This window comes from Plectropomus leopardus, chromosome 1 (genome assembly GCF_026936395.1).
Source record: "Plectropomus leopardus strain MGB_pleo_1.0 chromosome 1, ASM2693639v1, whole genome shotgun sequence".
Taxonomy (NCBI): domain Eukaryota; kingdom Metazoa; phylum Chordata; class Actinopteri; order Perciformes; family Serranidae; genus Plectropomus; species Plectropomus leopardus.
The window spans coordinates 18,511,385-18,523,720 of record NC_142176.1 but is presented as its reverse complement, the minus strand read 5'-3'; the positions used below and the strand labels follow the sequence as shown (position 1 = coordinate 18,523,720).

At 38.3% G+C, this 12,336-nt stretch overlaps 1 long non-coding RNA gene across 2 annotated transcripts in view; it reads right to left on the bottom strand.

Annotated features, from left to right (window-relative positions):
- Window positions 1-12,336, bottom strand: part of LOC148190396 (uncharacterized) — a 25,348-nt gene extending 13,012 nt beyond the window's left edge. For both annotated transcript variants that reach the window (XR_015776469.1, XR_015776473.1), the window contains exons 1-2: window positions 12,109-12,336; window positions 11,821-11,854 (exon numbers count right to left, since the gene is read on the bottom strand). This is a non-coding gene — a long non-coding RNA (uncharacterized LOC148190396). The remainder of the gene's footprint in view (window positions 1-11,820; window positions 11,855-12,108) is intronic.

Sequence of the window (12,336 nt, the reverse complement as noted above, 5' to 3'; positions counted from 1 at the left end):
GGCTCCTCCTGTTTCCTTTTTTAGTCTGGCTTGAAGAGCTTCTGATGAAGTCACTATGCTGCCCTCTGGTTGCCATTTCTTTACACTCACTAAAAACCATTTTGCTGTATAGTATAGTGAACTGCAAAATTTATGCAACATATTAGCATGAATAAATCTGTTTAGGTTCCTTTGTTCCCACATTTATACTTTAGACTCAAAGGTATAGCCCAGTCATTTCCTGGTTATGATTCCAGACTGGCTCTGCATTTAGACGCTCAGTGTGACAGGTAGTTTAATTAAAGAAAAGGTCTCCCCTGCAGCTACTGACCCCTGGCCTGCCAGCCTGAGCCGAGGTAACCAGTATTCATTTGTCATGTGCACGACTGGCTGACATATTATTTATTAGTCATTTATATGAATGCCTCACAGCCACACATTGCTGACAGGCTGCGACAGTGAGACAGGTGTTTAATGCTTTGTGGGGATGATCAGTGGTAATTAAGACCATGCTAATGTGATCTAAATCACAATCAATTCCTGTGAGATGGAAAAGGCAGAGGGGTTTTCCTCACAGAGCATAATATGATGATGGAAGTGTTTTTTTGTTTTTTTTTTTTAAATTATTTTCATTTCTTCAATAAAATGCAAAAATACAAAGTATTTTGTATTTGCTTTGAATGATATTTCTTTTTTTTTAATCAGTTAACCCTTTAGAATCTGGATGAACACTGGTCATGTTGTGCTGCATTCAGATGCCTTTCATAAGCATTTAAACCTCTGGAACCTGACAAAATTGATTTGATTTCTTTTGAAAACATGGAAAAAGGGCAATGTGCAACTTGACAAAAAAAATGTCCCGACAGCTGCAAAAAAATTAGTAAAACATGAGGAAAAAAGGACTTGAAAATAAGCCATCGGGAGATTATAATTTATGATCAAAAATAGGGAACATGTTCAGAAAACTATATTTATAATTTCAAATTGTTATATATTTACAATTATATTACACAAAACTATTTATATTTATATTTTAATTTTATTTTTAATTATTAATCAATATTAATATTTATAATTAATTTTCTTTTTTTAACTTTTGTAAAATTATTTTCACAGTTTTCTTGTTACTTTTTTTTACCAATTTCTTGCTGATTTTCTGGCCAATCTTTGGTCAATACAGCATACAATCACAATATAAAGATGCTAACATTTCGGCATACTACTACTAGACTACTTTTTAGCCTACTAGAATAATAAAATTATTTGTATTTTCAGTCTACTAAATACATTTTGCTGCTGGTGCTGCAAAAAAAGATTGAGGTGAGATGAATGCACTAATAACGCTATCTTATTAGACAAAACGTTTGTTAAAGTGTTCTTATAGCTTAATTTGCATTTGAAAAAGGTAATAACTCATAATATTTCTCAATATATGTTATGGCAACACTCTGCATATCACAAAACATTTAAAACTGAAATTATATTGTATCGTGACTTAAGTCTCGTGATATCGTATCATAGGGCCCCTTATCATTCCCACCCCTAAGACACACCATGGCAAAGTAGAACAAAAGATATTTACTTTATCAAATCAAACCACATTACCCCAAATTAAAGCTTATCTTAGTGTTTGTGGAATATGGAAGTCAGTGGTCATAGATGCATGAGTGGAAAACGTTTGCAGGTGTTGCACAGAAGCACATAAGCAAAACAAACAACTTAAGCAACCAAACCAAAGATGGACAGAGAGCTGCAGCAGCAAAGACAGAGCTACCAGCTGCATACAGACTTAAACACCCTCAGGTGTTCCCAGTTACCCTAACAATCACCTGCCTGCAGCAGGGGAGCACACACACAGGTAAATCGCACAGCATAGAGATGACACCCCAGGGGTTATCACAAGGGTAAGGTAAAAATGGCAATTGTCCTAAGTTTAGTACTGATCTTCCATAAAGTTTATGGACTCAAAAGAGACACATTGTAAGAAGAAATTGTGAAACTTGACTCAGCGGAGGCCAAGATATCTTGAGTTTTCGTCTGTAGTGTAAGTCAAGCTCCAAAAACAAACCCTCAGCATCACTTCAGCATCTCTTCATTACACACTCCCTGCCTGGTAAATACACACATCTTTCAAACTCCATGTGCTTTGTAACACAGGCACTCATTGTCTCTACGCTTGTGCCTAAGTAACCATGGAGACAATTCCTCCAGATGGAGGACATGACAGCAGCCTATAAGAGGACAAACGTGAAGCCAAAACATTTCAATTGCCCCCTTGTGGCTGGCTTCAGCATAGGTCATAAACCCCATCCACTCCATGTTAATAAATGGGATATGGGACAAACTAAAAGGTCAAAGTATGTGTCATTTTTTTTCTGAAGACAGTTTCTGACATTTTAGTTAGTTCTTAAAATACTGACGTTTAAGTTTTAAGTTTTTAAAAATTAGTTATTTAATGCAATAAAAGTGAGCTGTGATGTCATAATTGACAGCTGTGTGAGTCAAAAGTTGGGCTGCCGTTCAGTGGTGCTGCTTGGAATAAGACAGGTGACTGCTGAGACCCGATACTTCACAGACTCCAAATGATGTCCCCAGTGCAAAATGGAAGTGGCCGTATTTGGTATATTTTGGTTTTTGTAAAATTATTATTTATTTATTTATTTTTAAATAGAAAAATGTCCAGAAAACTATATTTATAATACATTTATATGTAAAATTATGTAACAGAAAAATATAATAAAATGAAATACATGCCTTCTTCCTATGTTTTTGAAAGAAATCAAACCAATTTGCGTATTTGAAACCTGAACAGAAAATGGATGCATGCACATATCAGGCTAACAGCAGCAACACCAAAAAACAATCAATTACATGAACGCAGCTCATTCCACCTCAAAATGAGATTGGCTTTAATCTGACAGAGTGATAAAACACTTTTGAGTCTCTAATAAGTGTGTCCCCATCTGATGGGCCTCGGGTCCTCTGGGCCCTGGGGACCAATTTGAGTGGTAGCACAGCACATGGTGCCCTGTGCTGAATTATCGACCACCACCACCACCACCACCACCACCATTGCAGAGGGGATAAGAGGGAGGCGGATTAGGGTTCAGTTGTCTTGGCAACCTGAGATGCCATCTGTCATGTGTGTGCTGATGCACATCGTGTAGCTGAGACATTGTTTTAATTCAATCATTTCCTCATTGCCAGACAGACCTGCTGTTAAAATACAACAACACAGTCAGCATTTAACAGGCAGGGCTGAGTTATAAGATGGGTTTTTACTAAAATTAGTGGTGGAATATTTCACGTTGAACAATGTAAGACACGATGCAGAGACTACAGCTGAAAAATGCCATTTTCATGTCTGTGCATCCAATGACTAAAGACAGCAGCTGGTCAGCTTAGCGAAGCATAATGACTGGAAATAGGTGGATACTGCTAACTTGGTTTGTTTTAAAGGTAAAAAAAAAAGATCCATTTACTTTCTGCCTGTTTTTCATTTGTTTAATCCATAAAAAAAGTGTAAAAATGTAAAATCACTGTTTTACTGTTTTTTTTTATTTTGTGGACTACTCTAAGCAGGAGCAGCAACTTTATTTGTCATTGCCAAGGCCACGCCCCCTTTTGGAGGAAGGAAACACGCTGTCACATAATGACAGACATGTAAAAATGCTGAAAAGCTGTCGCTTAGCATGTTAACCAAGGCTTTCACACTGAGATTTGAGGCACATAAGATTCCCGAATATTCACTGTCAGTGTGTTAAATCGGTAAATGACGCTGGTGACAGTTAGTACTGCAAGGCTGCTGACATACAGTCACAAACTTCATTTATTAAGGTATCACAAACGCTGAATTTCAGGCAAGGCTTTAAAATAATGATTTGACACGACTATCAAACAAACATTTGTTTAACAAGAAAGAAATACATACAGACATGTCCAAATTACAATCCAAACACATGTCAAATTCCACTGACATCTACAGGATCTTCAGTTTTCTATCCCACAAAAACATCATGAGGCCTTGATTTTTTGCAAAGTACCTGTATGTTTAGCCCTGGTCCAAATTTTCCCGCCATTTCCCCTGTTTTCAGTCTTTGTGCTAAGATAAGCTCGAGTCTAAAATTTAACATTCAATCTTTTCATGTAATTCTTCGCCCAAAAAGTAAATACGTTTATTTCCCAAAATGTGAAACTTTTGCACGGGCAGATATTCATCAAAGAAATCTAATAAAAAAGACCAAAACAACCAATGAACTTGTTCTCAATTAGTCTTTCAGTACTTCAGACATTTCCACCCCATCTGCAGCTCTCTGATCCAAAGTTTATTTATTTCTACTGAAGATGTAAATCTTTCAAAATTGGGTAGTTAATGCATTTGTTAGGGACTTTTTTCAGCTGCGTATGTTCAACTGACTCAAAATAAACTACAGTGTACATGTTCATTAAGAAAATGTCCTCTGAAGCAAAATTAATTTATAGATTTTGGACAACAGTGAAACTCTATGGCACAGATAAATGACTTCAGGCTTTGGCTAAGACAAAAATACTTATCAGCAGAAGCTCATTGTTGGTTTTTGTCTGTTTGTGGTATTCGTTGACGATACAAATAAAATAAAATTAAATTAAATATATAAAATGTACAGAAAGCTGTGTGAAAAGCATATGAAAAAAATGTGTACGTCACTTTGTTTGTCTGGCTTCATTTTACAACCCAGGCTGCACTCCAGATGCTGAGGGGCCATTTATTAACTCTGTGGGTGCTTCTGAGTCATTATTAAATTGCTTTAACAGGTCTTTAAAACATCATCAGTATGTCCGCTATACCATACCGGCTCAAAGGCACATTGCGTATATAACAGAGACAGGATGTGATTCACACTCAGTTTAGTGCTCACTGTTCAGACGCTTCTCCAACGCAACAGTTCACTCAAACGACTCATTATGTATCTCGGGGATTGGAATTTAAAAAATAGAATGATAGATAGAATAGATGTTTAGATTATACATAATCTAAACTTCATGTAGCATGAAGCGAGACTAATACACCAACACAAACACTCATTAAAATTCACAATAGCACAAGTCAGATGAATGCTAACCAGTGCAAATGAGTAGAGAGGCAGCAGTGCAGTGTACTGACGGAGGAGAGGGGAGGGTCTAATAGACGCAGCAACATGAGGGACTCGTCCCCTGGGAGAGTGCTGCAAATGAACCAGCAGCCACACATGGGACTACACAACAGACAGACACACGCGCACACACACACACACACACACACACACACACACACACACACACACACACACACACACACACACACACACACACACAAACATGATGCTGCTTTCTGCTACTAAAAGAAACAAAATAAAACACTGTATCTTTTGAGGATGTGTAAATAACACCAACATCATCCAGACAGTAGTAATAAAAATATCAATCAGAAGAATTATTATAAGAGTTATTAGCTGTCAATACTGATAGTGAGACAATTTATCTCAATATGATATTGTAATAAGATGGATTCTAAAGTTTTTCGCTCTGTATTTCTGGGATTTAAAGCTGCCCATAAAAGTACAATAACCCTAAGATTCCTGAGCAAATTGGCGTCATTTCTTCTAAAAACATGGGAAAAGGGAAATATGCAACTTAAGAAGAAATGGCCCAAAAATTAGCAAAAAAATAAATAAAAATTAGAAGAATAAAAATAAGAGACAACAACAAATGGAAATGACCTGAAAATGGTCGCTGGTTTGTTTTTCCAAAGCAAGCAAACCAATTTGCTCAGATTTTGAAAGTTTAAATGATTGCAAAGGCGTCTGAACGCAGCACAAGAAAACTGATGTCAATCCAGGTTTCAGAGGGTTAATGTACAAATTAAAAACATTTTTTTAAGATAACTGTTTGAAATGATCTAATACTGTGGACGTTGTCTCTTTCTGACAGAAAACTGTGACATAAGTTATGCTCTGCATAACTGTGCACTAGTGGTGCAATAAATTGGGGTTATTACAAAGAATGCCACTGAGGTTTGTGATGATGAGATTATGTAACCCACTTGTGTAGCTGGCATACTAACTATGAATAATATAGTTTGCAAGGCCTAAAATTTAAAGCGTCGATGTGGAGGATTTGAAAATATCTTACTTTAGCACCATCCGGTGGCAGTGTTGACAATGGTGCCGAAGCAGACAACAATGCATGACACTAATAACACTATCCCGTCTCCATCAGAATGATTTCCTGCAATCATTCGATTTTTGCAGGTCATAACTTAATCCAGCATATGTGCTTCTTCTGGTGGGCCAACATTTCCAACATGTTATGAAAGTGTTGGTTGATTCAGTGGCACAAAAACAGGGGTGTTTTTGTCTCCGTTTTAAAAAGGACAGTTTCACAAAGAGACAGATTTTGACCATGGCTTTTATCTAACTAAAAGACACTTCAGGTGGATGAATCAGTTGATCTGTTGCCTGAAGCTGTCTAATTCTTAACAATCGTAAGGCTAATTTGTAATAAATTTTGTGTAAAAGATATATTTTTAGACCAAAAAACATGGCTGACTGGGAAACCCACGTCAAAGCACTCAGCTCCTTTCACTTGGGAAATTCAGTGTTGAGTGTCCCCCCTGCCTCTGATGCTACTCAGCAGGTATCACAAATTGTAGGCTTACAATAGGTCACTCTTTATTTTGTGAAAAAATTAAGACAAGCTTAAAGAGACAGTTCACCCTCTTACCTGTCGTGCTGTTTATCAACCTAAATCATTATGTTGTGAGTTGCAGAGTGTTGGCGATATTGGCTTTAGATTTGTTTGCCTTTTCTCCGACATAATGGAACTAGTCTCGGCTTTTGGTGCTCAAAGCACCAAAAAAATACATTTGAAAAACTCAACAGCAATGTCTGTTTCCAGACATCATGACTCAAGATACTCAGATAATCCACGGACCTTGTTGTGAGCAGTTTCACGTAGTAACTATTTTCTTTCTATTGAACTACACCTGCCAACCATATCACTGTTCAGACGTAAGCATGCATCTACGTACTGCCAACACTCGGCAACTCACACCAAAATAATCTCAACTGATAAACAGCTCTATAGGTAAGAGGAAAAATAGGTTATGCATTTTTGATTCTGGGGGTAACTGTCCATTTAACACTAAAGACAAGTCATAAAATAAGCTCATCACTCTCTGTGGTTGTAAAGGTCAGTTCAGTCAGGGGAGAAATTTAACAAATTGCAAAAAATGTATGAGCTTGATATGTTTAGATTTGATATAAGATTTATAGTTATTATATTTGTTTTCCTTTATCAACGCAATCGGTTTCCAAGATCAACTTGTCAGATTTTACAGTGCAGCAACCACACCAATAAACATCGACTTGGGGCAAATTTAAATTGTTTTATTATAAACTGAATCACAGTTTGCCAACTTTGCTCACTAAAATTTTCTGATTTTAAAGATGACAAAGAAAAGCGAGCAGCCCGATGGGATGTTTTTTCTCTCTCATGTCTAACATGTTTTCAGTAGTTTACCTTGTAAGTTGACACCACAAACTTGCAGGCGTGTTCAGGAGAGAGTGTTTTAAAAGTGACGGCAGCCTGCAGCTTGTTGCAGAGCCGTGTGTACTTACATGTGGAGAACCTGAGGGCGGTGAACATCTGGCTGAGAGTGATGTGTGCATGCAAGTAAGAGAAAACTGCAGGCGGGAAGGTACAGAGAGGAAACTTTTATGAAAAAGGAAACCTTCTGAAAAATCCTGCTGTTACTGTTCGCATTTAGTAAGTACATTTTTGCATGATAAAAAGCTAAAGATACTGTGTTTTTAACGTTTTAAAAGTGAAGAATGTTACAGATTATGATGTCAATCAAAACAAACTGCAAATAGCATGTGAAAATCACAAATAGGGATTATTTCAGTGTTTCTGCAAAAGTTTGTTTGTTATGTTGATATAGCTTGAAGGAAGGTCAGTTTTTTATGTAAAATATGATTATATCGCTTGTCATTTGCAGGGATAATGCAGTAGTCTCAGAAATTCAAAAAAAGTTTTAAATTATTCCTAAACTTTATATTAGGATTTTGTAGGCTTCTTATCAATGTTTCCTTAACATCACTGTACAATTTAAAACACCTTGAGTGTCGTCTTTTGCTTCCTAAAATTTTGCACGCTTTTTATGTCCTAAAATATTCTGTTTTATACTGCCGTGTAAATCAGTAAATTAACAGTAAGTGTTAATTCATTTTGAAAACGAGTTAACACTCAGGCACTCAGCATATCAGCACAGAAATGAATCCTCCAACAATGTGCATGTTTTCTGATTCGAATAAAGAAAAGCTGATAAAAGTTGAGTCAGACCTTCCTCAATGAAGAAGCTGTTCAGAGACGACCATTCATTGTGTCATTTACCTCACACTATAACAATCCCTCAAAAAGATTGTTCTTTTTTTGAAATCTTGGTGCCAAAATAGATTTTATTGGGTTTTACTGGAGCTGGAGTTACAGTGAGTCTCCGCTGTTCAGCAGGCAACAGACCTTTCCATCCTGTGTTGATGTGAGGTTTATTTAGTCTAGAAGCAGCTGAAGGAAAGCCATGGGGAGAAAGCTCCACTATAGCTGAAACCTATACCTCAACTAGTATGCTGCTGGATCCATTCAATACATTTTATTCAATCACGAGTTTAACATTACCTCTTTTAAGCTGCTACAAACTGACACCTTAGATAGCAGATCAATGAGTCAAAGCTGACGGACAGAGCTACAAGCAGTGCTTTTGGACATGCACTTGACGTTGCCAATTATGTTTTCTGAATAGTTTTGATGCAAAAATAGAGATATAGATTCTGCACAAGCTTTGAGAATAAAAGCAGATGCTAAAGCCCGCAAGTGATTGTGATTTTAACAAATATTCCTGACAGAAGAGACAAGTCTTTCAGTGACCTATGTGCTACTTTTTTTCCAAACTAAACACAAGAGCCGTGACTGTCATGTAAAGAAACAGAATTTTGTCAACTAGTTGTGAAGTTAGTTGTTTACCAGACATGAGCTTTGGTTTTATTCTCCACAGACACCAGTGTCAGAGCCGTGCTGCAAACAAATCATCAATCACTGTGTCATCTTACATACATACAGTACATGTAGAAAGCCAATGCTTCAACGCAGATCCGTCATTTTGCACACATTTTTCAGGTGGGCTGGTGTGTAATTTAAGCTGTTCCCCCCTAACAGCCAGTTTGACTGCGAAGAAGTTCACTTTTATTACGAAAACACAATTAAAGGCTGTGAAAAACCACTGAAGCTAATCTTACTTGATTGTTGTGCAACGTAAATGAGGTGGAATAGAAATAGTGATACATGCATGGGCCTGAGAGTGTGTGTGTGTGTGTGTGTGTGTGTGTGTGTGTGTGTGTGTGTGTGTGTTTACAGACATGGACCCTCAGCTCTGCAGGAGTATAAAGGCTGGTAGTGTCTCAGAGCTAGGCCAGTAGGTGACCTTTGCCTTCCCCTTCCCTACAGAGCCATCCTGTAGCAGAGGTGTGAATATTGCACCTGGATGTTTTGTTAGAGACAGACGCTCTCATGCCCTGCTGGTCAACCTGTAAACCAGCCTCAAACTTGGCAGGCAGCCCCCTCTACATATACCTCGTCTCTGTCCCACCTCTGCATGACGATGTGTTCACAAAAGACCCTTTTCACACTGTCCAGTCGAAACTGTGTGTCTACAACATCCTCACATTTGTCTCAAACAAGCTGCGTTCTGGATTCACTGACATACATGAATACATGTACGCCTTTGCCCTAGTTTCTTTGTGATCATGTGAGAGGGATTTGTCAACTGCTTTTTGCTGATATGAGGCAACTTTAACAAGAAACTGCACTTAAACTGCTGAAGATGATCCGAAACAGTGAAGAGTCACTGTGTAGGAATTAGGGGGATATTTTTTAGCAGAAAATGAATATTACCTTAAAAAGTTTGTTTTCTTTAGTGAAAAATTAACTGAAGACCCCACTATGTTTCTAAAGTAGCCCCAAATGGACAAACCAAACACTTAATTATTTATTTTAATTTATTTTTTGTAGCTTGTTGCCTTCATTTGATAGGATAGCTAGAAACAGCACGAAAGGGAGCAAGAGAGAGGATGACATGTAGTAAATGGCCGAATTGAACCTGCAGCCTCTGTGGCAAGGACGTAGCCTCTAATATATGAGCTGCTGGGCGCCTCTCAATTTTTTATTTAACCCATTTTAACCAGGTAACTCCCGTTGGATTAGCAAGCCCTTTTTAAAGGGAGACCTGATCAAAACAGCAGCATCAGCAATGTTACAAATAACAACCACAATGACAAACCATAGAAGATAAACCACAAGATGTGGAAATATTAAAACACCCACGCAAAATGACAAGTCCCAAATGTTCATTCCAACATGCTGCAAGCTTTTAAATCAGGCAGAGAGACCGGTTCTCTTAATTTCAAATATTTTTGGAGGCTATTCCAAGTGAAGGGAGGAGAGCACATAAAAGCTTTCTTTCCCAGCTCAGTCTGTGCAATAGGAACAGATAACAACCCCAGATCTTAAAATCGTGGACTATAGCTACAGTCAGATCTATGTTCAATCAAATTGCAAACACTGGCATTCACATTTTCACGTCGCCCACTGGCTGTTTTTCATGTGAATGTCTGCCTGTTGCTTTACATCTGGCACAAACTGAGCCTCTGTTTCTACTGTATATAACCCAGCAGACCTAGTGTGACCTGCTGCATGTGTTGTTGTCTTATTTCCAGCTGACTAGCAGCGAGTGTTACTGGCAGTGAGAGCATGTCTCTGCATGGGGCTGAGCTTTATGATGAAGGCTGCTCTGGGAACAGGACAAATGAGCCATATAGCGGCACCAGGAGACTGGCTCAGGGCTGCAGCTGTACATCTTATTAAACCTGCAGTCAGTCAGTTTAATCCCCTTGATTAATGATTGAGTAGTTTTGTTGTGAATGCAAGTGAAGCCAGTGTATGAAATGTGTTTCAGCAAGTACTGTTGCTTTTGTACAACAACGTTTTTGGGAAGGAAGCTCTATGTTTTCACTGCACCATTATTATTTTCAAAAAACATTTTGTTTTAATTATTTTTTGCTTTCCTGTAGGATAGCTGCACAGCTTTTTAAGACATCTTTTTTTGTTTACTTTCCATCAGAGCTCAGCAAGCAAATATGTCTGACAGAAAAAGAGAATTTTGCACAAAGTGATTTTGGAAAATACCCTCTTGATTTGGCTGACTCAAGTTAAAACTGGCTAACATCTTTGACATGTCTAAGAGTAGATTAGTATCAAGTTAGTATTATGACGGGCCCTGGGGCTCATTAGTTACTAAGCACACACACACATAAGCACATACTTCCACATGCAAACACAATTAAGCGTACATATACAATACCCGCTTTGTGTTGGATTTTAAAGTGAGAATGTGCTATTGTATTTGCAGAGTACAGAGGTTAAAGAGAAAGCATGGACAGTGCTGTGACAGTCAAAGTTCACACGCTTGACAACAAGCACCTGAGAGCAGAGCAGCTTTCCATTTCACTGTCTGCTGAAATGACCGCAAACTTTTTCAGGCATTTTAGTACAACAACCACTGCACTTATCAACAAACAACAGCATATCACGAAAACTAGCCAGCTACAGCAGCACGCGCACAGTTAACCACACACACGCACACGCACACGCACACACACACACACACACACAATGAAACAGCCACCTGACTCCAAAAAAATAACATTAGAAACAAGGGCACGGCGGCCCGTCGGACACCCAAAATCCCCTTAAAAAGTCACTTGTACTCACCAACTTGAATGTTTCTGACTCTGACTCGTTAGTCCTGCAACCGAAAATATGTAAATATAACGGTTATCTGATGCTAGGAACAGCTAGCATATACTAGGCTATTAGTTAGCTTAGCATAATAATTCATAGGCTGGCTATCCACCTGGTAGACACATTAATTTAATAGTAACCTACAACGTAGCCTACACAATACATGCATGCCTTGTCTTTAAATTCGCATGACAAAATAACCAAACGTTACGATTATTTAGACCAGCATTATCTCGCTTGTTGCCAAGGTTAGCTTACCTGCTACATGCTCGTTGACACGCTGAGGGCAGCGCGAGGGGCTTGTTCCTGATCTGGCGACTGTTTGTTATTAAAGTCTAATTTAGGGAGCTTTGCTGCCGTCTCCTCCTGTTCTCTCTCCTGGCTTTTCTTGCGACCGCTTTTGTGTTTTTGACGGCGTGACAGCTCCCTCGGCTTGCCTATCTGTACTCAGCTCGGTGTTGACAGATTTTGGCTTCACCTGCTGGA